General features: G+C 39.5%; 1 protein-coding gene across 1 annotated transcript in view; it reads right to left on the reverse strand.

Moving 5' to 3' along the window:
- AUTS2 (autism susceptibility candidate 2) overlaps positions 1–24633 on the reverse strand; it is a 565263-nt gene that overhangs the window by 362972 nt on the left and 177658 nt on the right. The gene's annotated exons all lie outside the window — the stretch shown is intronic.

Here is a 24633-nt window from a genome sequence, read left to right on the forward strand (position 1 = left end):
ACCTTTCTGACCTGGGCACACATGGAGCTAGAGACAGCACTATGAGTGCTGAAGTACCAAGAAGCAGGATTCACCAGGAGCTTGCATGGAGCCTGTCAGTAACAGGATTCCAGGACCTGAAGATATCACATTTCACTGTTTCAAGGAGGAAGAACTATTATTTCAGTAGAAATATTAAGTAAATTATTACTTTCACAGCAAAAAAAAAAAAAAAGAATTTTTCATACTTGAACGTCTAGAAATTTCACATTTAATTTAACTTTTGTAATACAATGGACACGGAGTTTTGGGGGAAAAAAGGCCAGAAAGCTTTGATTTTGAAATTTGCCTTTTTTTTTTTTTTTAACCTCCTAATTGCTAAATGAATCACTTGTTGAAGGTCTGACACAAAGCATGTTTCAAATCTACAGAACTGACACAATGCAGTTATCAATTTTCATACTGATAGAGGTCTCCAATTGCATTTCACACATGGCTTTGTCAGTGAAAGCTTAATGTGCCTTAAATAGCTCTGTTGCCCAAGCTAAAATACAGCCTCTCAACTGTGGATCCATTGCAGTGAAAGAAATACCTTCTAGAAATCCTTACTATGCTTTATCATCCCTGCTAAAACAAATTAACAAAAATAATGCAAACGCAAACATAACTCATCTCTCTCTTTACACATAAAAAAGAAAGAATTACTTCATGAATGGAAAAATTTGATGAAAAGCTGAAGATTCAGGCAAAACCTGCAAGTTTATCAGACTGCTATTCCACCCCCAAAGTTGGCTGTTGCAGAGTTCAAAGAATTGAAGGCCAGGCTTCAATTACACTGGACTGTTTACACATTTACTTCTCTCCCTGCCCTTCTGCTGCCCCTGTGCTCAGATGTCATATTATCCTTATCAGCAGATTAAAAAACCTCTTTGCAGAAACACTTATCTGTATGATACCAGTGATGACACTTAAGCTTCAACTTTCCTATTTAACACTCCGTGTGCCTTACGGGTATCATCCTGGACAGATGAAATTATGTGTTCAAGACTTTCAGGGTCAGAAGAACAGGCAAAACAGGTTGGGATAATGGTCCACCCAGCCTAACCTCCTGTCTCCAATGTGTTTCAGAGGAAAAGACAGAAATATCTCAAAGTCATAGGATAAACCTACATTGAATAAACTTTCCTCCTGTCACACAAGATTTATATCCTCACTAAAGCCTGGATTTTTGGCAGTTCCCTCCTAAAACTCTTATTTATTTTTAGTATTTTCTGTAACAGCTGGAGACACATTTCCTGTTGATACAAATCAATACCAAATCCTGTTCAAGACTCAACCAGGAAATATTTTCTTTCCTGAGCTTAAGAAAAGAACTAACAAACCCCCCCTTGCTTGCTGTTGATTTTGCAACTTCTCTTTTTGAATTTCTCCTTGCTCTTGAATTATCATCCACTGTAGCCAATAAACACATCCCAGGTGAGCGTTTCTGAAACACAGAACAGAGCTCCTGAATGTTATCCCGGGGCAGCAGGGCCCACTGCACCAGCTAGTGACCTCACTGAAGTGCCTCAAGAAAGCAAAACAGCAGGAAGGCAAAACCCAAATCCTTACTTGAACAGATACTGAACAACCTTTAACATACCTCCTATTGTCAGATATTTAATAGATGTTATGAATTTCTGTCCTGTCACAGCTGAGTACTCATTAACATGTCAAAAATTGATACTGTAGATCTGATTCAATTTTTTAAAAGGGTGAAATTTATATCTAATATTTCTGGCTTCAGAGCCTGCCAAAATAGTAAAACAGATGCTGAGTTAACTGCTCCCTTGTATTGTCCTGCTCCTGAGTGACAGCATCAAGCTACTATTCTAATGAACAGTCTACCAAAAGGCAAAGCCACCCAAACTGAAACCCCAAAGGATCAGAATGGCTTCAGCAAGGTGTGGTGCTATGATGTAATCTAGGAATACCACTATTTGCTAATTGCATTAGCACTCTGTGTGACCTCATCAGGAAGGTAAAATTACTATATAATTATATTGGCTCATTAGCATTTCCTGTAGGAATATAATACGCTGACTTAAGTTGGAAAAGCAAGCAGGAAAATGCCATCAAGACTGTACAACTTCCGTCCAGCCCCTTAGGGGCCAATTAGAGGACAATGGCCAACTTCCACACTTGGGCTTGACATTATGCAGCTCTTTTCCAAGATTAGGATCATTTGAGGAAGTGAAATGTCTAAGGGCCAATGCACCATAGTGATAAAAGCCTCTCTGGAGGAATGGAAATAGTTTGTGGCTAGAGAGGAAAAAATGCTCTGTAGACCCCTGTGGTGTCTCAACACCACGGGAAGCCCAGGTGTGTGAGGATGGTGATGGAAAAGATGGGCAGACAAATGACACAAGTAATATGCCAGTTTGTACTTTGTTTCCTTAAAATATGGCTTTTCTGAATAGAAACTACCTTGCTTCTAAAAAAATGCCTGATCACAGAGTAGACTCATAGCATCCAGAGGAAGAAAAGGGGAGAAGTTAAGCTTCTCCCAGTGCTGCAGAGGTACTCACAGCTGATCCTCTGGTCAGGGCCTGGTCTCAGGATGAAAAAAATCTACCAAATTCCCAAGAAAAAGGAAGTTGCAGCCACCTATCACCCAGAGCCTGGAAAAGCTGTTTATCTGGTATCTTTAAAGTATATTTTTCATTCCTAACTTATCTTGCCATGCACGACACTTGATTAAGAATTAAAGAAAATGTACGGCAAACTTATTTTTGTGCATTTGTTTTGCATTTTTCCCAACTACTTCACTTGTTGAAAAGCAGAATTATTTCTGAATATAGGTCTCTGTTAGCAGGCTCATCTCAATAAACTTCCACTTCAGAAATAACTGGCATGAAAGCAGTCATTCTGTGTCAAAATTAAAACCACTGAATTCTACAAAATACAATATTTAATGACAAAAGGCAAGACAGCTTTATATTAAGTATTTAGTGAGGGAAATGGAACCATTTTGAATTTTTTTAGTTAAATACACAGCTGCAGGTATGAACAGAAAACCAAACTCCTGAAAATACTCTTACAAACTCTTACTTGTCTTTCACTGAAGGGAATAAAGTCCCTTTCAAGAATGCATTAAAAATATATATATTTTAAATACCCCAGACAGAGATATTCTCAGCCAACTTTCATTGCTGGGAGTGTTTTTACGGCCAACTTATAAAATCCTCCAAACAAGTTTTACCAAGTAATGAAAATACAGCCAGGACCGTAACACTAGCAGACATGGCTCAAGTTCTGAGCACATGGAGTTTACATGCAAGCCATCCAAGCTGCAGCTTAACCCAAGTCTCTTCAGAGGGGCCACCCCTTCCTCTGCAGATGGTACATAGATGCAGTAGTCAAACACGGGTGATATATTAAGCTCATGACAAAGCACTGATGACAAACTTCCAGACACTAAAGATGAACCTCTAAACATTATTGCCAGAGCATATCCAGAGAAAATGAGCCAAAAAAAAAGCTACCCCAGACACTATCAAAAGTCCCCCAAGAACAGCAATAGTCATAAAAAGGTTTTAAGTATCTGTCTCAAAATGAAGATCAGGCCTTTTCTTTAGGCAGCCTGTCAGCCAGGATGTAGCAGCACAGGCAGAGCACAGCTCAAGGTGTGCTCTTACCTCTGCTCCACTTTCAGCCACTTGGGACTTTAAATTCTGGGTGATCTCTCCCACAGCATCCAAGATATAAGTAAGATGAACAATTTTTTTTATTTATTTTATGCTACACAGAAAACTCCTAGGTTTACTTTAACATAAATGCTTAAAATACAATACATTTTTTTTCTTGTGGTTTCTGCCAATATGTATTTATTATTTCCTAGGAATCTACATTACTGTTTTCTCATGATGCTAATATGTCACCCATACTCAACAGCTACTTTTATCTACAGTAGAGCTGGTAAGTAAAACCAATTGCACACCACTCCAAGCCCTTTGGGAAGCTGCAGTTTCTAGCAGTCTAAATACAACATTCAGGTATGCCTGTCAGTATTGCAACAGATAAGATTCTGGCGTGACAAACTATATGAAAAGTCCATTTTCCATTGAAAACACTCAATATTTCCCAATTTTAGTTGGTCTGTTTTATTATACTTGCTGTAAAAAAGAAATTTGGTGTGGTGATTTTATCTAGTCTTGAATCTAGTCAGGACTGTTCACAGCCATGCTGTTACTCCTGCCAATTTGCTGTAAATCACACAAGTCATCATCTGAGTAGGGAAATTCATGGGAAAACTTTGTGATTCTTCAGTGTTGCAAAAAATAACCAAAACTAAGGAACACTTGGGGCCAACAAATCCTGCTAGACCAAGGAGAGCCTTCCTTCCCATCCATAACTGACACCCCCAGAAAATCCAGCTGTACATCAGGGCCAGGCTGGGAGGGATTGCTTTCCCATGTATCCCTGATCCAATGCAGCTGGGAATGATGTTCCCTGTTCCCAGTGAGTCCCTCACCTTGAGCACAAGTTCGTCCCCTGCTGCCGCCTCAGCTCACACAACTGCCTGCCCACAGACCACGTGTGGGGCTGAACCAGTTTCCCAGAACAGATGATAAGGGATGAACCAGTCTCAAGGGTCCCATTTCCTCCTGCACTAAGGATTTCCTTTACCAACCTGAAGTATCTCCAAGGACAATACTCCCCAGTTCTAACTCAGTCTGACTCCAGCCTGGGGAGAGCTCATCTAGGAAGACAATGAGACACATTTTATTTGGTGCCAGTGTTTCCCCAGTGATCGGACAAGAAGCCTAGGAAGCTCCATCCACCTTAGTCAGAGTCAGCTGCATGATCCCCAGTGTGCTTTCCATCTCCACCTCCACAAGAAGTACTCCAAGGGATTCTGTGCCACGTGGGTAGGAAACTGCCTTACCCAAGAAAAACTAAAGCAGCTCCTGGTGGGAAGTCATGACACTCAACCAAACCCACCAATGGCAGGGGCCTGCATGCAGGAATTCAACACCCTTTACTTTACACACATCAAATTTAGCCTTTTTATCTTTTAACATTTATCTCCATAAAACTGATAAGGGATCTGTATGTAAGAGGAGAAACTGGAAGTCAGCTGTATCCCAATTAGTAAATATAAGGAAAATGGAAAATATAGATAGACAGAAGCAATTTATAGATTTTCACCTCAGGCAGGCAGGTTTTCCTGGTTTCTAGACTTCACCGTATTTCATGGCCTCTGTGCTTAACTGGTACAGAGGTCTGCTGTCCGACTTCCCTCATACAGCACACCTAAAACCCCTCAAAATCGCCTATATACTGAGAAAAGATAAACCCACACAAATAACTGAGTTTCAGCAACGATACAAGAAAGTACCTGCTGGTCAGTAAAAGACCTGATAGAGTAAGTGTCAAATAAGGATTTTGGCCATTTAAGAACTATTTTGGGAAGCCATAACGGATTACTGTTAAAATGATTACTTAAAAGGTACTCAAAACAACTTCAGTTGTTTAGCAACTTCAATAAAAGTTTCAGCTTGGAATAAACATTCCATCAATAACTCACTTCAAGACTTTTTCTGGCTTACAGGCAAACACCATGTCCTTCTTCTTCATGTATTTAAAATACTACAGTGTTCCCTCAAAGTTTCACTGCAAATGGAACAGGGAAAGATAATGCTGCTTGTGATTGCTGTCTCTAGCATGAAGCCAGTTTCTTCCTTGTACAAAAGTAAACATTTAAAAATTTATGAATAAAGTTAGTGTATACACTCCATTTCTGTTTACTGGAATAATTACTTTCACTGGTTTTTAACATAAAGTCTGTTTACAGTGAAAACTCATTATACACTGAACATTAAAAAAAAATAAATAATGGACAAACCCTCTCTTATTTTGAACAACAGGAAACAAAAAGCTGACATCCAAAATATATTTTGCTTTAGTAATTCTAAGCTGCTCAGTCCATGGAGGGCCACATCATGTACATACAGAAACATGTTCAGTCCCATCAGCATTCCTCTCACAGGCAGGCAGGCAGATGTCAGAGCAGCAGAAGGAATGCCAAATGTCTATCAATAAGGTATTACCAGGGCCAGAAATAACTGAGTTAAGATGACTGTGTGGTTACTTTGTAAGGCAGTCCAAGTGGGGGAAATATTTACAAGTTGAGAATTTTAAAATCTATCTAATGTCACTTAAAAATAGGAGGCACAATGTGACTGATATTCTGATTACAGAAATCACAAGGTGAAGATGCTGCTATTTCTGTAAATACAAGAGGGTTTAAAGTAATGTGGTTTCACTGAATTCAGGAGATCTATACTCACTGATGACAGATGAACATCTGGTCCTTTAATTTGGAGAAAGGTAGGATAAATACTTCTCCACTATTCCAACAAATTCTTGTTAACCCCAACAAATCAGATTTACACCAGAATATATTTCTTCTTAAGACTCAGGCTGAAAAACTATGCAGACATTAAAAAATACTTGGCAGCATTAAATGCAACCAATCACTGGCACTTTCTCCTGGAGCCTTCTGAAAATTCAAACTACATGGAAAAAATTCAAATGCACATTAGACATCTAAAACCTAGCTTGTATTTCCACAAGTCATTTCAGCCACTGAGGAGGCTGACCTCTGCCATCTTCCAATAAAATTTAGGATTGCAAGACATTAGGCACCTCTTGATAGAAGCCTTAGGCTCCTAAGATCTGAGGCCACGACTGATTTGCGAAGGTTAAAGACAAAATTCTGTCTTCTACTACCTTTCTTCAGCTGCAACTGCCTACACAGATGGTCCACTATATCACACTGTGTCAAGGTCTGCTCACCTGGAAACAACGAGGTCTTAATAATTTCCCTGGTCCTGAAGTGAACTGCTTGTTTGGATGACACTACTGGATAACTTCTAAAGCCTTCAAAATAACCCAGCAGCAATGACAACAAGTATCTCAAGCCCTTCTGGCAGGACAGGTGGCATGTTAAAGTGGCTCATAGTATCACTTCCCTTCACATCTAACTCATCTATTCTTTTCTTTCATAGAAAAACACAATCCACGTTGTTATATTTTGTGTGTAAGTATGTCTGGCTTATATAACATTTTCTGCTGCCTAATTAGTTTACTAGCAATTACAAAAACAGCCATGGCAGAGCTCCACTTGCCAGTTTCACCTTGTCACAATTCTGCTTGATTTTCACTGTGTCTTAAATAAAACGTACCACGAGCAGGGAGATCTTTCCCATTAATTTTTTTTCCCACCATTTGGTATAATTATTCCTGACAATTTGCCCATCACACTGTAAGAGTTTTTCCAGAAGGAGAAAAATACCACTTTGTGTTCTTGTGATCACAAGTCTAATTGAGTGGAAAACAAATCTGTTAAAAAGAAAGAAAAAAACCCTAAAAAAGAGATTGAGGAAAAACAGGCTAATATTTCACTCAATTGAAAATAATAGAATACAATGAGCAAAATAGCATGGAAAAAATGTTACCAACCACTCCTGGAAATCTTAATAGATTTCCTTCCCCTGACTTCCAGAGGAAGTCTCCGCAGCAGATGCTGTTTTCATATAACTAATGATGACACTCAGGTCTATTTTCCTGTGACGTGCAGCTCCTTTGCATGGTTTTTAATTACTCCTATCATTATAACTTTCAAGCTGGGGTACAGCAATTGCTTGGTCACAGTGGTGCATCGCTGCTAGTGCTGATGCTGACTGGTGGGAAGGCCACTTTCCCTTTAATCTGTGGCAGCAGAAAAGTAGGTGCCACGTGTGTAATTTAAACTGACAGGAAACATTAGCATTACCACACACTTTGTCAATTAAATGATGGTTTAATCAGTACAAATCTGAATGGTCAAATAATGTTATAATTAAAAGGGAATAATGGAAAGCGGTTTGGTGATTAATTAACAGAACAGCAAGTACCAGCCACACGTCTTGTATGTGATATTATTTCTTTGCTGTTAGACACTGGCTGGGGTGGGGGCGGCGGAAGGCGCGCTGACCTTGCAGCCTGAGAAAATCCATTTCTGAGCTGCAGATCCAGCAGTAATGGCAATTTTCACCAGCTCAAATAAATGAGGGAGAGCTTTACCTTTTTACCTTCCCTGCAGTGCTCTTCAAAGCACTGCCATATATGATCACTAGTGACTCTATTTTTTTTTTTTTCCCCTGCCTTTACAAATAGGAGACTGGATACCTTGTAAACCCTGGACAACTTGACATATATTCTGGAACACCAGAAAATAATGCACTGTCTTTATTTCCCACTGGTTGATGGCTTGATCATTACAGCAGCCTTCTCACCACATCAGCATGCAACAAGCTACAGCATAGTATGTTCTGGCACTCTGTGAGACATACTGTAACATACAGGATTAAATACAGAACAATATCCATCATCAACACAGTGCAGCAGTAACAAGGAAGCACTTGCTCTGGCATGTCTAACATACAGCAATCACTCTGTACTGAATAAAGTAGGAAAAGGTGCACTTAGGACACCAGGAGGCCTTTTATGATTCAAGAACAAAACATACCCAGTTTTCCAGCAGTGGGTGCTAGTCACTAGCAGGGTTTAACTCGCAAATATTCTCAATACGCACTACTCTAGAGAAACTCAAAAGTATCAGGGGTGTTGTAAGATAGGCCCCAAAAGATAGCATGTAAAATTTGAAACTTTTTTTGAGATTTCAGAAGCTTTAAAAATCTGTGCTTAATTTGAAACAGGCATGATCAGACCTTAGATTTTAACATACTGCTGAAGTGTATCCCACTGGCCTGTCACCAGGATGCTAGCTCTGATTTGACTGTCTGGCCTCCAGCAGACAAAGGCTTGTATCATAAATGTCATCCTTTCACTTTGGGTCATCAATCTACCTCATAATGGTCAACAAAAGACCAGCAGATGGATGTGTTAAAAACAACTAACTGACCAGCAAGAGAGTCAGGTCAATTCCTATTCTTCAGGACAGGGAGAGCTGCCACAGTGCCAGAGTAGCACAGTGCACCCAGCAAATTTTCTAAGGTCCAGGGTTAGTGAACAACAGAAAGCTGAAGGCTTTTCGTCCAAATTTGTCATGTTTTGCCTTATTACAGCATATCGTACAACAAAACAGCAACAAGCACATTCAGTCATGGGTAAAATGAGGGTGGGATGTTATATTTAATATTTATACGCATGGCATACTGGCAAAATTACTGGCATCTGTATGTGTGTGAATGACTGTTTTGAGGAACATGTGTTGTGTGCAATGCTGTTTATTATCAGTAAATGAAGCCAAAAGCTAAGTTGAAAATGAATGCTAAATTAAAAATTATATAAAATGGAGTGAAATGATTTAATTAGCAGATTATAAGTGACACGCTTTACTATTAGAACTATCTTGGGAGGGATTGAGGGAATGGAGGAGGAAAAAAACCCCACAACTTGACTAGACACAGAAGGGTGGAAAAACATTTCTTCTTCCTCTGTCTGTGGAGTTACAAACACAGTAACATATTGTCCTGGTGTTTATAATCACAGACTCTGCTGCCGTCACAGTCCTTGCTTAATGAGGCAGCCAGTTAGAAATAATAAGACTTTGAAACAAATTTTTGTCACTCCTAAAAAGGGAAAAAAAAGAGAAAAGATGCGTGGTGCTCTAATACAGTGCAAGGCAAGTGTTTTGGTTGCATCTCTGTACTTAACTCCTCATACTGTTTCCCTCCAAAGGAATTTTTGAGTTGAGAAATGTGTTACAGTTTCCTATAAGACTAAGAAAAAAGCTCAGAATTACATTTATCCTCAGGTTTTGCCACTAACTTGTTGCATGACTTCATTAAAAAAGCATTGATTGCTAAATTAATTAACATATGTGAAATGCTTTGAACATTTTTGCTTGGTCTCTACCTTTAAAATAGAATATTTCACTCCTATAATGATCTTCTATTAAAACTGTCAATATTCTCTGCCAGCAGAAATCGATTTAGCTTCTCTGTGCTTACAGGAGCACGGCTGGAAAGCAACCTGCCACCCCACATGCTAAATGGCACTAGAGGTATGTCAGAAGGTGGGAATTCAGCCCTCAAGCCTACACATTCACATGATTCCCTGGCACCACAGGCAGAGGAATAAGGTAGGTTCACAGATTCTCTTCCCATCATTTCCCTGGACACCCCATCTTGTCCCAGCACTATCCTCCTCCGCACAGACTTTTTAAACAGCATATGGAGCTCACAGCCCAGCTTGCTCTGTCCCCAGCGTGCGGATCCCCTGGGCTGCCTGTCAAACTCCTACTCCCCTGCTCCCAGAGAGCAGAATCATCTAAGTCTGCTGCACCATGAGAATGCTCAATGCTCAAGACAGCCTTAAAAAACACGTTACCACACGCAAGCCTCTCTTTGATAAAATAATCCTGTTTAAACTCAGAACCCAGAAAAATATGACAACTTTGGTAACCCTTGAAAGTAAAAGCCTGTAATTTATTTTCATCTCCAAATACCAAGAGTGTAAATGCAAATAGATTTGTTATAAATGGGCACCAATGCTTGTATTTATGATAAAAAAAGACCACCAGCAGCTGCCCTAGGATGATCAGCATTACTATCTCTCTCCTGCAGCCTAGCAAAGAGAAGTGACTTCAGGCTCTGATCCTGCAGAGCACACAGCTCAGCTTGACCTAATGTTGAAGCATTAAGGTGCAGGAACAGTCCTACCTGGAGCAAACACACTAACAAGGTGAAAAACCACAGGTAGAGAGAAGCAACACTCTAAGCAGGACACTCAAGCGCAAAAATTCACTGCCCACCAAATGACAGAGCTGAGATGCTAAGCCCCTGGGCTGGCCCAGCACCAGGAAAGGAGAGCTCAGGGTGCCAGAGAGAAGCACACCCAGTCTGAGCTTGTTCAAACAGCTGAGCAGATGCTGGCTGTTCAGACAGCCATACGGCTGCCTCTGCCATCTAACATACTGCACCAAAGTGGTGAACAGCAACTGCAGAAAACAACAGAAGGGAAATAAGAAGGGCTATATATTATGCATAGGTTAAAAAAAAAAAAGAAGTACTCAAATTCAGCATGCTTGCACCTTTTAGCTACTTAGTAGTTTTGATCCAAGAACAGGTGTACGAGCTCTGTCTCTTTATGAGTCAGAAAAGCCCCCGATTTTTAAGTCTGTATATTACTTAATCATAGAATCACAGGCTGGTTTGGAAGGGATTATCTATATCTAACCCCCCTGCATGGGCAGGGACACCTCCCACTAGACCAGGTTGCTCCAAGCCCCATCCAACCTGCCCTCCTTGAAGAGAGCGAGCACCCACAACTTCCCTGGGCAACCTGTTCCAGTGTCTCACCACCCCCACACTAAAGAATTTCCTCCTAATATCTAACCTAAATCTCCCCTCTTCCATTTTTAATTCATTATCCCTTGGTCCTTTCACTACAAGTTGTTGTAAACAGATCTCTTTCTAGGCATCTACTGTTCAGTGAGAAGCCTCTGATCAATTTCTTTCTGTACAACAACCTGCTAATTTGAAAAGAAAAACTGGAGAAAAACAAAGCAAACCAAACAAACTCAAGAACTTAACAGAAACCACTTTAGTGTTTGTTTACAGAAAAAACTGAAAGCTGGAATGGGGGGTGGGAGGACTTTTTTTTCTAACCTCCCATGTACTCCTAAAATGGTCTGTGCTTTGCCTGGGAGTAAATCAATACTAAGCACGGTCTAGGCGAGACTGCCATCTTACATGAAGCACTGACTGTAAAATAGACACAAAAGACACATGATACTCTCTAAGGTCCCCAGCAGCTATAATATCCATCCTTGGCAGCTCGCTTGACATTTCCTTGCCCTGCTTCCCAGTTCTCTCTCTTCCTCCCTCCCCCTCTCCTTCTCCCTCTCTCTCTCTCTCTCTAACAGCTATGCTCTGCCTCTCAGGGGCTCGTCGACCGGGTGAACAGATAACAAACCTGTCAAGAAGGGTTTAGCTGGGGAATAAATCCTGCATTCGCCAGGAAATGATGTGTACAATGGGAAAATACAAGGGATGACATGAGCCTTCCCTTCTGAGCGAGTGGCCAAAAGATGCTTAAAATGTTACAGCGTGTGCTAAATGGACACTGGGATGGCTGATTAGATCCTATCTCGGACATTTCAAGTGGCTCCTTTCCTCCCCACTTTTCACCACTACTGAAGACACACAAAGAAAACAGACAAAGCCCATCTCTACTTCTGCTCCTTTATATATATATATATATATATATATATATATATTTTCAGAGGCTTGACCATGCTGTAGGTGGGGGTGGCATGTATTAAGCTTAAGGTCAAGGCTAAAATCTTTTTGAGTGGCAGGAAAGGTCACATGAAATCCATTGGGTAGTTAAAATATCCATTTATAAAATGAAAATATAAAAGCAAGAACCTTATCTTGGTGACCTAATGCACGTCCCTGCTTATTCTCATTTTCAAAGGGCCTTTGCACAAATCTGATTTGCACGGGTGCAATAAAGATTCATTATCCTTTTACACAGCAGACTTTGCATTTCAGCTCAGGATCTAATTATGAAAAACAGGAACCATCCCATAAATAGATGCTAATCATAGTAAGAAAGTACTTTCATTTGAGTAACAAGGTAGCTCAGAAAGTTTGCTTGGAAGATTGCTGTAGCAGTGAGAAGAGCCATTGGGGAGGGGAAAGAAAGGGAGGGAAGAACTGTTTCAATACTGTTCACAGCGAGGACATACAAGCTGAGAAATCAGGGAGCTGTTTTTTGTTGGAAACAGAAAAAGAGCAATTACATATATTGGTAAGTCTCATCTCTAGCACACACATATGATGAAGAACCTTGTCTCTAAATGCTTCTCAAGACTCTGACACTGGCTGGCTCAAATAAAAACTTGGACTGACCTCAAACTCAAATTTTGGAAAGCTTTGGGACTGGGATTGTATAATTGTTTTTTTTTTTTGTTTTAAGAAAGGCAAAACATTGTTGTGCTTGTGTGTCTGCAGAATGCTCTCCCCTACAGCCAAACACACACACCGTGGCTTCTGACGTGGATTCTTTAAAGCAATGTCACCCACCATTGTTGATATTTTACAGAGCTGAGGAATCTTTCAAAATGAAATTGCTGCCAATGCATTGTCAACCCTCCAAATCCAAGATGCTATTTTTTATACTCTTTTGAAACATCTCTTTAGATACTGGTATAACAGCATAAAATGTGACTACAACTGATGGCTGCTACAGAAAAGCATGCCCATTAGGTGCACAATGAGCACTGGTGAGCCAAACTGAATAAAGCAACAGTAATTTGCACTGAGAATGTTATCCACACAGAAAATCTAAAATAGTTCGGTTGTCACATATCAGTCCTGTAACAGTTCCTTAACGTTTACTTTCTCTAACAATCAGCAAAACCTGCATTTTTTGTAACTCTGCAAGAGTTGGTGTTTAACTACACATTATGAAATTAAATCACTATGCAGTGAGCAGGTAGCCAAATATGATTGCTTATAATATTTCTCAGTGGATTATGGAAGCATTAATTAATTCAGAGCAATGACATTGTCTTCCAAGAGAAGCTACAGCCAAGTGTCCCCTTGTCAGTGACCAACACTATCAAAACACACGATAACCCGAGCGACAGCTTGTTTCTTGCTAAATTAAAGGCCAGACTGTCTTCAACAGCTCTGCTTATGCATCTTTACATTCATATATAACATCTGGCTATTGGTAAACTCCAATGGCATAAAACAATGCAATAAACATTGTTTGCAACATCTTGAAGGAACAAAGCCTTCACTAATGATGGTCTAATGAGGACATGCATACACTAATTATTGCTGTCCTCTAGCTGGCCTAAGATAATCCTGCACCCAGGGAATGCAATCTTGAACCCCATTTTTCTGAAGTTCTGGGGTTTTTTGTTTTCTTTGGTTTGGAGTTGGTTGTTAATCATTCTTGGTGACAGACAGGACTAAACAGGAATGTCATATCAATGGCTTAATCTAAGAGGGAAGGCGAAGATTACTGTTAAGTAAGATCTTGTCTCCCCGTTTTATTCTGCGTGTTTTCTTGATTTGTAACTGATATTTTAAGGAAGAGACACACAAGGTACTTAGCTATTATTAGAGAAATTGGGTGATTTAATACGATCCTGTTTATGCACCAGTAGTAACAAGTGATGTATCAGTTTGCCACAGCCAGCATTTTATTACTGCAGGGCCACAGATAGTGGGAGTTGCAGTGACCTTACTCTCAGAGGTTCACATCTTATTTTCTACTGCTAAGTGTTGCTTTTTTTCCATTTCTGGAGGGGAAGAAGGTCACTTCTCACTATTACTGTTCCATTAACTTACACTACAGCATACACATTCTTAATCCAACAGCATCAAACATTATGCCTTTTAACTCAATAACACGTTATTTTCTGAAGTCTTGCCTACACTGACCAAACAAACACCTGAGGTTCTGCAGCTATCAAAAGCAGAACAGAGAAAATGTTTAGTAAAATTATAGAAGGGCTTAGGCATTGTTACACCAAATCTACTTTTCTCTCCACCTTTGCAATTGGTAACACTGTAAGTGATGGGCTCCCACACATCTACAGATCCGCAAGCACGGGAGGTTGATTCTCATTCACACTCAGCATCACTAAGAACTACAGCCAACATGTCATTTTTTATGGCTAACACTTACTGAGTAATGCTGATGCCTCACATTTCTTAACACACATTAGACAAGACAAAACCTGATTTTAGCAATGTTGCATTTTATAAATACCACTGTTTGGTCAAAATCTGATTTGGATACAATGGAAGTGCATGGTATCCTTGCCACACAGGTTGATGTGAATGTTTGGGCTCAGTTTGGGGCAATTTTACTGTATAAACAATGACTTTGCACACCTGAAAGGCAAGACACAGCCATTGTTAGTGATTCATGTATGCACTGGAGCCTTTCAGTATTATTGGCAACAAAATTTTATCTAGCAGTTACTCTGGGTACAAAAAGTTGCTCTAGTTCGACTTGTTCTGCCATTTCTAATGTATGTCTTTTAATAAATTAATAAAGAAGAAGAAATGTTTTATTTAATAATCTGATTCTAAACATATCAATGCATTAACACGCATCCCTGCAGGTTCAGCCTTTTCTGATTGAATTCTGGATCATTTTTATTCAGTGAATGCAATAGAAAAAGTCCAGGATGCCAAGAGAATAATACACTACAAGCGGGTGTTACGACATGCTCCGAATACTGCTCTGCCAAAATTAAATTCAATTATAGCCATTGTTTGTATTATTCAAACAACTATTGACAGGAAATCTATCTAGCATGACGTTCCCTCTTTGTATTCATTGCAGCCTTTAGACTGGAAGGGGAAAAAAAAAAAAAAAGGGGGGGAGAAAAGGAAACGTTTTCCCCCCTTACTCCTTCCCTGGTATCAGGCTACACAAGGCCACTGAAGCCCAGTTGATTTCCCAAGTCCAATTACTTTGCAGTACACAATCCTCTAGAATAGCTCTCCTCACCTGGGGACTCCGTCTGCCTAAACACACTGCACTTAATGGAGTCCCTGAAGTTGTCTCCATTTCATTGCTTCTAACTAATAGGCTGTGATATTTTTTCCCCAAATAGACCACAGCTCTTCCCACTCCCCTTGCCCATCCTCCACATAAAATCAAAGTGGCTAACGAGGCATTAGGAGACTGCCTTCCCATCTCCCATTGCCGTATCTTCACTACCACCTACTGACTGCAGGTCTCAAAGCCACAACATCATCTGCAGCATCTCTGAGGTCTCCTCTCAGCTCCACGTTTCTCATTTCTTAAAAACAAGACAGAAAGAGAAAACATAGCCTTGTAGCTAGGGCATCCTGGCATGAATGCTACTAGACCCCTTCAGGTATAAGGCTTAATAAAAAATGCTCTCAAAATGCTGGTGATTTTAACATAATTTGGCTTATTTTTTCTTCTCTTTCACTCTAAAGTTATTGTTTGCATGCATGTGCAACAGGCCATGTCTCCAACAACAGAAAGAAAACTACAATATCAGAAGATAATGATGTGAATTGTTCATCAAAACATGATCTTCTGCCTCCCTGTTCTTCTAAATCCCACTGCTTGTGCTCTTCTTTACCATATCACTTTCAGTGATATGACTGTCTCAGCCAGCCTAAGTCCAGTTATAATGCCTGATCTCAACACATCATCTTGGAAGAAAAACATTAATCAAAAAACTAAAATTTCCAAAGTTGGCAGGTGTTGAGGCTCAAAACGTATGAGGATTTTGAGGGGAAGATGGTGGGGAACGTTACTTTCATATTTAAACAGTCCTGCAGAGCTGCTAGGGACACTGCTCTCTAAGGAGTGCAGGCAGGGCTGAATTTGAGCTGCTTTTTCATTTGTCACTGGAGGGCAGGTATTACCTTGTTCTGAGGCAGGACACAGTGGAAGGTTTTTACACAGTCATTCACAGAAAGCAAAACAATCTCTCTTTTTATTTTTCCCTTCTCTCCTAAAGAAACTACCCTGAAGTTACCTTGAATGTAAAATGGTCAGGGGACAGACGAGATCTCTGTGTGTCTTCACAGGGAAGGAATAACCCTTTGCAAGGCTAAGGGCTGGGGACAGCTCTGCAACAGAGACCCTGGGGGACACGAGCTGTCCAGCCATGGGCCAGCAGTGTGCCTGGCAGCAGAGAAGACAACTGCACCCCGGCCTGGAGGAACAGCAGTGTAGCTAGGAGGCAAAAGGAAGCAATGATTTTTAAGCCCTGAGAGGATGAAGCCCTGAGAAACCCAGTCTGATCTCCCAGCCAGCCCTGCCTGAGCAGGAGGTTGGACACAGCCTGAGGTCCCTTCAACCTGAATTATTCTATGATTGTACAATTCATTACAGCAGCAGACTAGAACTGCATTGATCGAATTTAAAACAACTTACTGCATTTCAAAGCTGCCCTAGAGGAGGTGGCAGGAAAGCCTGGGCACAAAAGGCTAAAAAGGCACAGACAGCCCTGTTAAGAAGGGCTTTGATTTAGCAAAATCAGCTCCCACATTTGAATCCCTCTGAAAACTGGAAGTCTGAGGGGAAAAGAAACGCAAAAGCTTCATCCTCCTCTGCTCTGCAGCTTTCAGGGTCACCGTGCTGGCAGGACATGTCGAGGGAGTGCTCTGCTCCCACTGAAAGCAAGGACAGAAGCTCCAGTGACTTTGAGGATCACACTCATCATCTGCTGCTGCCTGACAACTGCCTCTAAGCTCTGCTACACTGCAACAGTGGAAGACAACATCCAACATCTTGTAAGAAAGGACTGTTTAATGGTCATGCTTTCACTACAGTGATGCTTTAAGGTATTTTTTTGTTCATTACATTACATAATGGTTCTTTAAAAACTATACATAAATAAATGGAATTAAAAAATCACACTTTTTTAGGACAAGAAGAAAACCCACCCTGGGTCACTGCTCCATCTAGTAAAATTTCTAGCTTCATTATCTGTTGTGAATAGGAAGTGAAACATGTTTCCCAATCTTCTGTATAAAATACTCCAAATCATCAGGATTGTATCTTGTGACAGCTGCCTACTGCAATACAAGATTTGAGAAAATAAAAAGGGCTCTGGAAATGTTAAGAACTTGAACAGAAACAATAAAGAAAACGAAACCACTAATTCTATAATTCAACCTAGAACACCTATTTCCTACTTTTTGCTCCTCAGTGAAAGACAAAATTCAGCTGAGGTGGAGGTAACAAACAGTATCCCAATCCCCAGTACCCCAGACCTGTGGGGGTTTGCCTGTAATAAAAAAAAGAAATATCACATTCTTCTTTAGCTCCCAAGATGTCTGGGTGCAGTAACAATATTTCCTAAAGAGCACTGAATACAGTGGGGCCTTATGTTTCTTCAGCTCTTCAAGAATTACTAGTGATGAAAAATGGGGTGGAAAATTGGAGCCACCTCCTCACTGGTGGAGGCAGCATGAAAGGAGGAGAAGGAGCTAAAAGGCAAGTGGGCTGGACATGTCCTCTCCTCTTCTTGCTGATTAAAGCAAAGGACCTCAGCAGAACATTTTCTGGCTCTTTTCAGTCTTTCCTGGCCCCTTTTCGGGCCCTTTTTCAGTTTGGAAAGGTTTTGTGCCTAAAAAACACATTCAAAACCAAATAAAACCAAACCCAAAAATCTGTGTCTGTGTGACAGAGCTTTCCACTGTCCTTCAAAAGACTTGCAAAAGACTATTAGAAAAGAGGAACAGGGATGCCACCCTTGTAAAAGAACCATAAATTTTTAGTTCTTAACAATATCCACAGAAAGTAGCAGTAAATATGAACACAGGTTTGTTCCAAATTAAGTCCCTGTCCCCAAGGTGAAAGTCCTTGCTTATTAAGGTTTTTACCTCCTGCATACATAAAATCACATAATCATGCCTATCTTGAAAAAATATTTGCTTAATGCCATCACTGAAGCTGAGCATGTTAGCTCACTCCTCCATACACTGAATTTCTGAACACTAGGAAACACTTCATTGAAAGCTGAATCTCATACTTACCTCACCCTGGTAAAACCTGCAGAACTGTATAATTTCTAGGCGTAGTCACTGAAGTAAATATCAGCATTTTCAAAAGCTACCAACTAATTTATTTTTTAGATGACAAGCATTTGTTACAAACTAGAAACCTTCAAATTTAAATTTGGTATTTTGGGTATTCTTCTTAAAACTGAGATGCTCTGTATCACTAGTCCCATCAGAAAATCTCTGCAGGACACATGGGATACACTACGAATGCCCAAAGCTCCACGTGTAAACAACCGTGTGATCAATAAGGATTTTGGAAGAAGCAAACACTTGGCATTCCCAGTGGTCCCAAAGAAGTGGTTATTGCTTCTCTCCTTCTACAAGGCCCTGGTAACATCACTTTTATCCTTCTGTCTCTCAGATTTTGCATTTGAACATAGAGCTAATGCTCACAGACATCCATCACTGGGCTTCTCTGAAAAACCCATAAAGTGCAGGTAAAATCCTGGAAGAAAGGTGGATATTATTATAAGCAAAAGGGTGCTGTAGATTGGTTTAAGTCAGCATATGTTTTTGGTTTGGGATTTATCTTATTTTTTTAAAAAAAGAATCATAGAATGGTTTGCTTTCAAAGCTTCCTCTGTAGAGGGCGTAACAGAACACTCCCTTCTGCCTGCATCTCATCTCCCCAGACATGGTCCACTTCCCTGGGGAAAAAGAGCTGTGCTGTCCAAGAGTGACAGTGCTACGTATACACTGAAAGACAATCAAAACAGAGACATCTAAGAGCTCACAGTCACTCTTAAGTTCCTGTACTTTGTTTCTTAAAGCAAGACAAGACAGTAACATTTAATCACATTTGACATTTAGCTTGAGGTACAGTAAGTACACCTAAATCACCTTTTTGGCCAAAACTGGCTTTGATGTTCCCACAGGAGACAGTTATTGTTGTCTTCAAAGGTTAAAACCTTGACTTACTCTGGTAGGTAAAATGACAGGAGCCCAGGGATGAAGCAGGAAAGTCTCTAGAGTGATCACCCAGATGAACCTAATTTCTTCCACAAAGCTATCATGACTGTAACAAGTAATATATATCCTCTATTTGAAAAGACAACGTGGAGAAGGGAGAGCTTCCCTGTTTTGGAGACACTAGTGCTACAGTGTTTTTGGAGAGTACATATTAAAATGCATTAGAGACATAACTGGAGTTGTCTTCATGTTATGCTGCTGCTCTTAAGCTGTTATATTACTAAGCCACATTGGCGTTTTTCAGCTTTCCTTTGATGTTCTCTCTATTATCTTTTTATAGCATAATCACACATTTTGGTATGTTGAAGATCAAAGGGAAGCTGGAGCTTCTAAGGCTAAGCCTGGATATGGGGCCTGTAACTAACTGAATTCATTATATTTAATAATATTCTCTAAGGAATGGCAGGGGAAAGTCATGCGAAATAATAAATATGAAGGTAAATAGTGAAAGGCTACTGAAATAATTTTAATGGCAGTTTAGTTTTTTGCTTCTCCTAAGCTCCTGCCCTAACTCTGTCACCCTCCTCTACCCAGCTGATCTGAGCTACCTGGCTGTGGCAGGTCTTAATGCTCATACTTCTTCACTTTGGCTCTTTTTTAACAACTCTCTCAAGCAAAATGATAATATTTATTATAGATTGAAATAGTCCTACCCAAATTGTTTCAAGCAATGATTAATTGAACAATGCAGTACCTTTGATAAACAAATCAATGCACTTAAAAGTATTCTCAAAGCAGACAGGTGCACATAAGAAGAAAACGATTATTTAGAAAGAATCTAATTCCTTTAGGCTCCTTGGAACTCCTCTGTCAAAATACTCATCGTCTGGCAGGATTGGTAAGATTAAAATTAGTTCTAGCTGGCATCACCAGAAAGCTGTAACATACAGCTGAATAACAGTCAAAAAGGTGTAAAATTCTCTTCTACTTTAGAAAGCACAAATAAATGTATTCTAACTTGATGCTTGTAGCTGAATGCTTAGTGATGAGTGAAAGTGCAAGCATATCAATTACCTAAGAACTGGCTTTAAGGTAATAGCTGCTGAATTGCCCAGCCAAATGTCATTAAGGTCTTGCTTTTCACACTAACAAATGTGGAAGTTAATCTGAATAAACTTCTAAAGTGTGCTAATTGAACAGTGCAGCTGAACCTCCATGCTGAGACAACCACTAAGAACAGAGACCTTCCTTTGGTTAGGTATGTTCCTGGGGTGTAATTCAAGCAGTGTTAGAAATTTTTCACTCTTGCAGCTGAAGCACAGGAACCAATTTGATGCAAGTGCTTCACCTGGCTTGTTTCCGTGGGAAATGAACCAGGTCAGCATCCATCACCTTCAGTAGCAGCTTCAGGTAAATTGTTTCATGTCACACAGAAAGGGGCTAGAAGCCCTTGTTCTATCAAAACATGCAATGTAGCAATAGTGTGAACAGGGCCAAGAAAAGGAGGGGTAGTCAAGACAGTTCTTCCGGGGCCTGTCAAAAAATAACAGGTGTAGATAAATTAGGAAACCCATCCTCTGTTTTTGTTAAGTTCCTGAACTGCAGCACTGCTGGAAATAGAAGCACAGGGAGAGACAAGACAAGAAGATGGGGCAGAAAAGGTTTGTGCTTGGACCCGAAAGAACTTAGAGGCTTTGTAGCTAGCAGTTGTCAGCTGGGAACAGTCACTTCTTAAATGATCCCAACTCCAATGCAAGAAGAACATCTGACTAATTTGAAAATGATTTTGGACATAAACACAACTGAATTAAAAATATTTTAACTTTGACTAAGAGTTCACCAAAGAGTTTAATGTGATTTTGCCAGTCCACTTCAAATTTACATTTCTAATTAATCTGAAGTAACTTCCTAAGAGCCTTTTTACAACCAAGTTCTAACCTGAGTATAACTCTGCCCTTTCTCCGTTGACATTTCACAGATCAGGGAGCTGCTTTCTGCTGATCTTTACCTCTGCATAGCTGAAATTCTTGGAAATTATTGGAGGGAAGATGAAAACCTTCTGAAACTTGGGTACTATTCTATTGTACCAATTTTTCTATGGAAGCCTGGTTACCAATTACAGATACTATACTGACTTAGCTTTTAGAAACTGCAGTTTAATAAAGTGGCAAAAAAGTCTCTCTTCTTCATTATCCATTAGACAAGATGCGTATCTCACAGGCATAAAACACCTGCAACATCTTCTTTGTGCCCCTAGAGTGCTTTCTAAGGTCCCAACACACTGCATACACTTGGTCCTCTCCCAGCTTAATGCTTTTAATACTCAGCATTTAAACCCATGCAAAATAACCAGCAAATCAGCTTAACACCCTAAGACTGAAACTCATCTCCTAGAGTGTGCTGCTATGGCTTTTGACAAAACCAACAGGTGATCCCATAGGAAGTCCCACACTCAGAGGTGAAGTTGTCCTGTCCTAAGTGTTCTGATGCTTAAAAAATATGAGAAGTTCATCTTGAGAATGAATAGAGGATTCAAATCTCTGTTTATTGAAATCCAAACAATGGAGACAGGGAGTTTATTTTCAGAGTATTGTTCAATTAATCTTAGTTCTCCTGATAGACAACAGATAGGTAGTATTGCAGCTGTGCATTAACCATGCTCATTTTTTATCTCTATTTATTGTACAATAATTTACATTTATTGAAGTTAGGGTTTAAGTGCCCAAGGCAGGATGAAGTGTATTCCAGTGGGTATTCCAATGTAACAACAGTCCTCATGCCTGTATTAGTGCCAAGCTGCCCCAAAATGTTGACTTCCAACCTAGAAGCTCTTTTGCAATCTGTATATTTTCAGTATTTAAAACTGAACCTTTTGAAACATGCATAGCATCAACTTTTTCCCACCAAATACCTGTTTCTCTTAAAAGATTCATCCCTTTCTGAATTATTTCTCAATACTGTTGATTAATTTGAAAAAAAATTTAAAATATCTGAAACAACCCTCTCTATATATGGCAAAATCTACTTGCTAAGAATGCCAGTTGATATGAAGTTTATTATCTCTAAGGAATATTCCAAACTGTCATTACACTTCATCTACGGCCTAGTCCAGAGAAGAGAATTTACTTACTTTTTTAATCCATTTAGAAATACATGAAAATCTGAAAATTTGCAAAACCCAGATCCAAATTACACTGTTTGAAGGTTGTAAGCTCAATACTAAGATTACTGTTTCTCCAAAAATCAGTAATCAAAACGTGACCTTCTATGAAGATTTTCAATTCTACACACTGGATGTGGAACAAGATGGGAGATTTTATTCTAAAAGGGAAGACAACTTACACTCTTGCTCGAAGGGAACTATGATTTTAATAGTTTTTTTAAAATATTAGTAAATATTAAAAGTTGTATGTGCTCTTGACAAGCACAAGGAGGAGAAAATAACAAAAGCAACATGACCCTCTTGTTCCAAGTATGGCTTTAAGGATGGATAAGCTCACACAGTGATACATGGGAAGTGCTAATATGATATAGAAGTAAAATCCCTGTATTTTGTTAGGAGTTCTGTCTCATTAGAGAAGCAGCATGTCATGTTATTGCACACAGGCATTACATTAAATGTGATAAGGCACTTCTGTGGTACTACGCCTTGGGCAAAAAAAAAAGGTACAGTAAGGCAAATAACGGGTTACTCAAAAGTAATAGAAATGCTACTAAGAGAGGAATATTGCTTTTCTTGTTCTTGTGGCACAAACACTGCTCAAGCACTTCCTAAACATGCTGGAAATCAACCAAAGAAGAGGTTTTTTTTGTTTGGCTGGGCATTTTGTTTTGTTTGTTTGTGGTTTTTTTTTGTTTTCTGAGGGGGGTAAGGATTTAGAAGTCACTTCTGTCCTATCAGCCAAAGCACTACAATCCAATTTCAGCAGATTATTATAAATCCAAAGGATGATATTTTTAAAACTGCCAGAGTGATTTAGATACACAGCCCTAATTTCTTGCAAAGGAGCTGTAATTCCAATCCCAGACTTTGCAAACTAAATTACATATACTTACATGTCTAAAGGCACAAACAAAGTTGAGGGAGGACTGTTTTGACAAATAAAGGCTGAATATAAGAACAATAAAACCTATAGGGAACTATAAATATAATGGATTACTGATAATGTCAGAAAATAGATGTCTCCAGCTATAGAAATCTACTACAGACTTATTTACAATGAAATAAAGCAATATATAACATATTGTACATTTGGGTTTTGCTGTTTGTGAAAGAAACTCAAGTCATTCAGTTTTTTACTTGCATTTCATAGGATCACTGGAGGTACCTCTTAAGTTCATTTTACTTGTGAGTAGGTTGAGACATAAATCCAAGGTTACAGACAAAACCTCTGATTCAGCAAAGCACTTAAGCACATGCTTAGCTGTAAACACATGTACCATCCCATAAAAGTAAAGATAATCATGTGCTTAAGTGCTTTGCTGAATCAGGGCCAAAGACAATAGCAGAGCCAGGAAGAGAAGACAGGCATCACTAAAACAACTAGACAACTTTCCCTGCTACATAAATGTTATAAAAAGGAATAGATCATAAAGATGATGGTTATGACTTTTTAGAAGAGTTAAGAACAGCTGTCACAGGGCAGGGGGTAGGGACTGAGAATAAACAGGCATTTCAATATTGGTTTTCACAGCATCCTTAAGAAAGCAGAAGGTAATTTGCTTCCTATTTCATCTCATAACACTCTTTCAAACCTGCTTCCTCACTCAATGAAAATTATGGTGCATTATCTAGCAGTTCTGCTAATTTAAGTCTGATCACCTTTTATTACTGTATCTTGGACTAATAAAAAAAGAAGATTATACAAGAAAGAGCAGACAGGTAAGAGCAGGAACCAGCATCCTTAAGAAAGCAGAAGGTAATTTGCTTCCTATTTCATCTCATAACACTCTTTCAAACCTGCTTCCTCACTCAATGAAAATTATGGTGCATTATCTAGCAGTTCTGCTAATTTAAGTCTGATCACCTTTTATTACTGTATCTTGGACTAATAAAAAAAGAAGATTATACAAGAAAGAGCAGACAGGTACCAGCAGGAACTAAATGCCAAGTAGGATACTGCAACATTTTTCTCCTTGTGTTTTTTATTATGTAAAAGATAAACAT

This window comes from Chaetura pelagica, unplaced genomic scaffold (assembly GCF_000747805.2).
Source record: "Chaetura pelagica isolate M959 unplaced genomic scaffold, ChaPel_1.0 scaffold230, whole genome shotgun sequence".
In the NCBI taxonomy this organism is placed as follows: Eukaryota; Metazoa; Chordata; class Aves; order Apodiformes; family Apodidae; genus Chaetura; species Chaetura pelagica.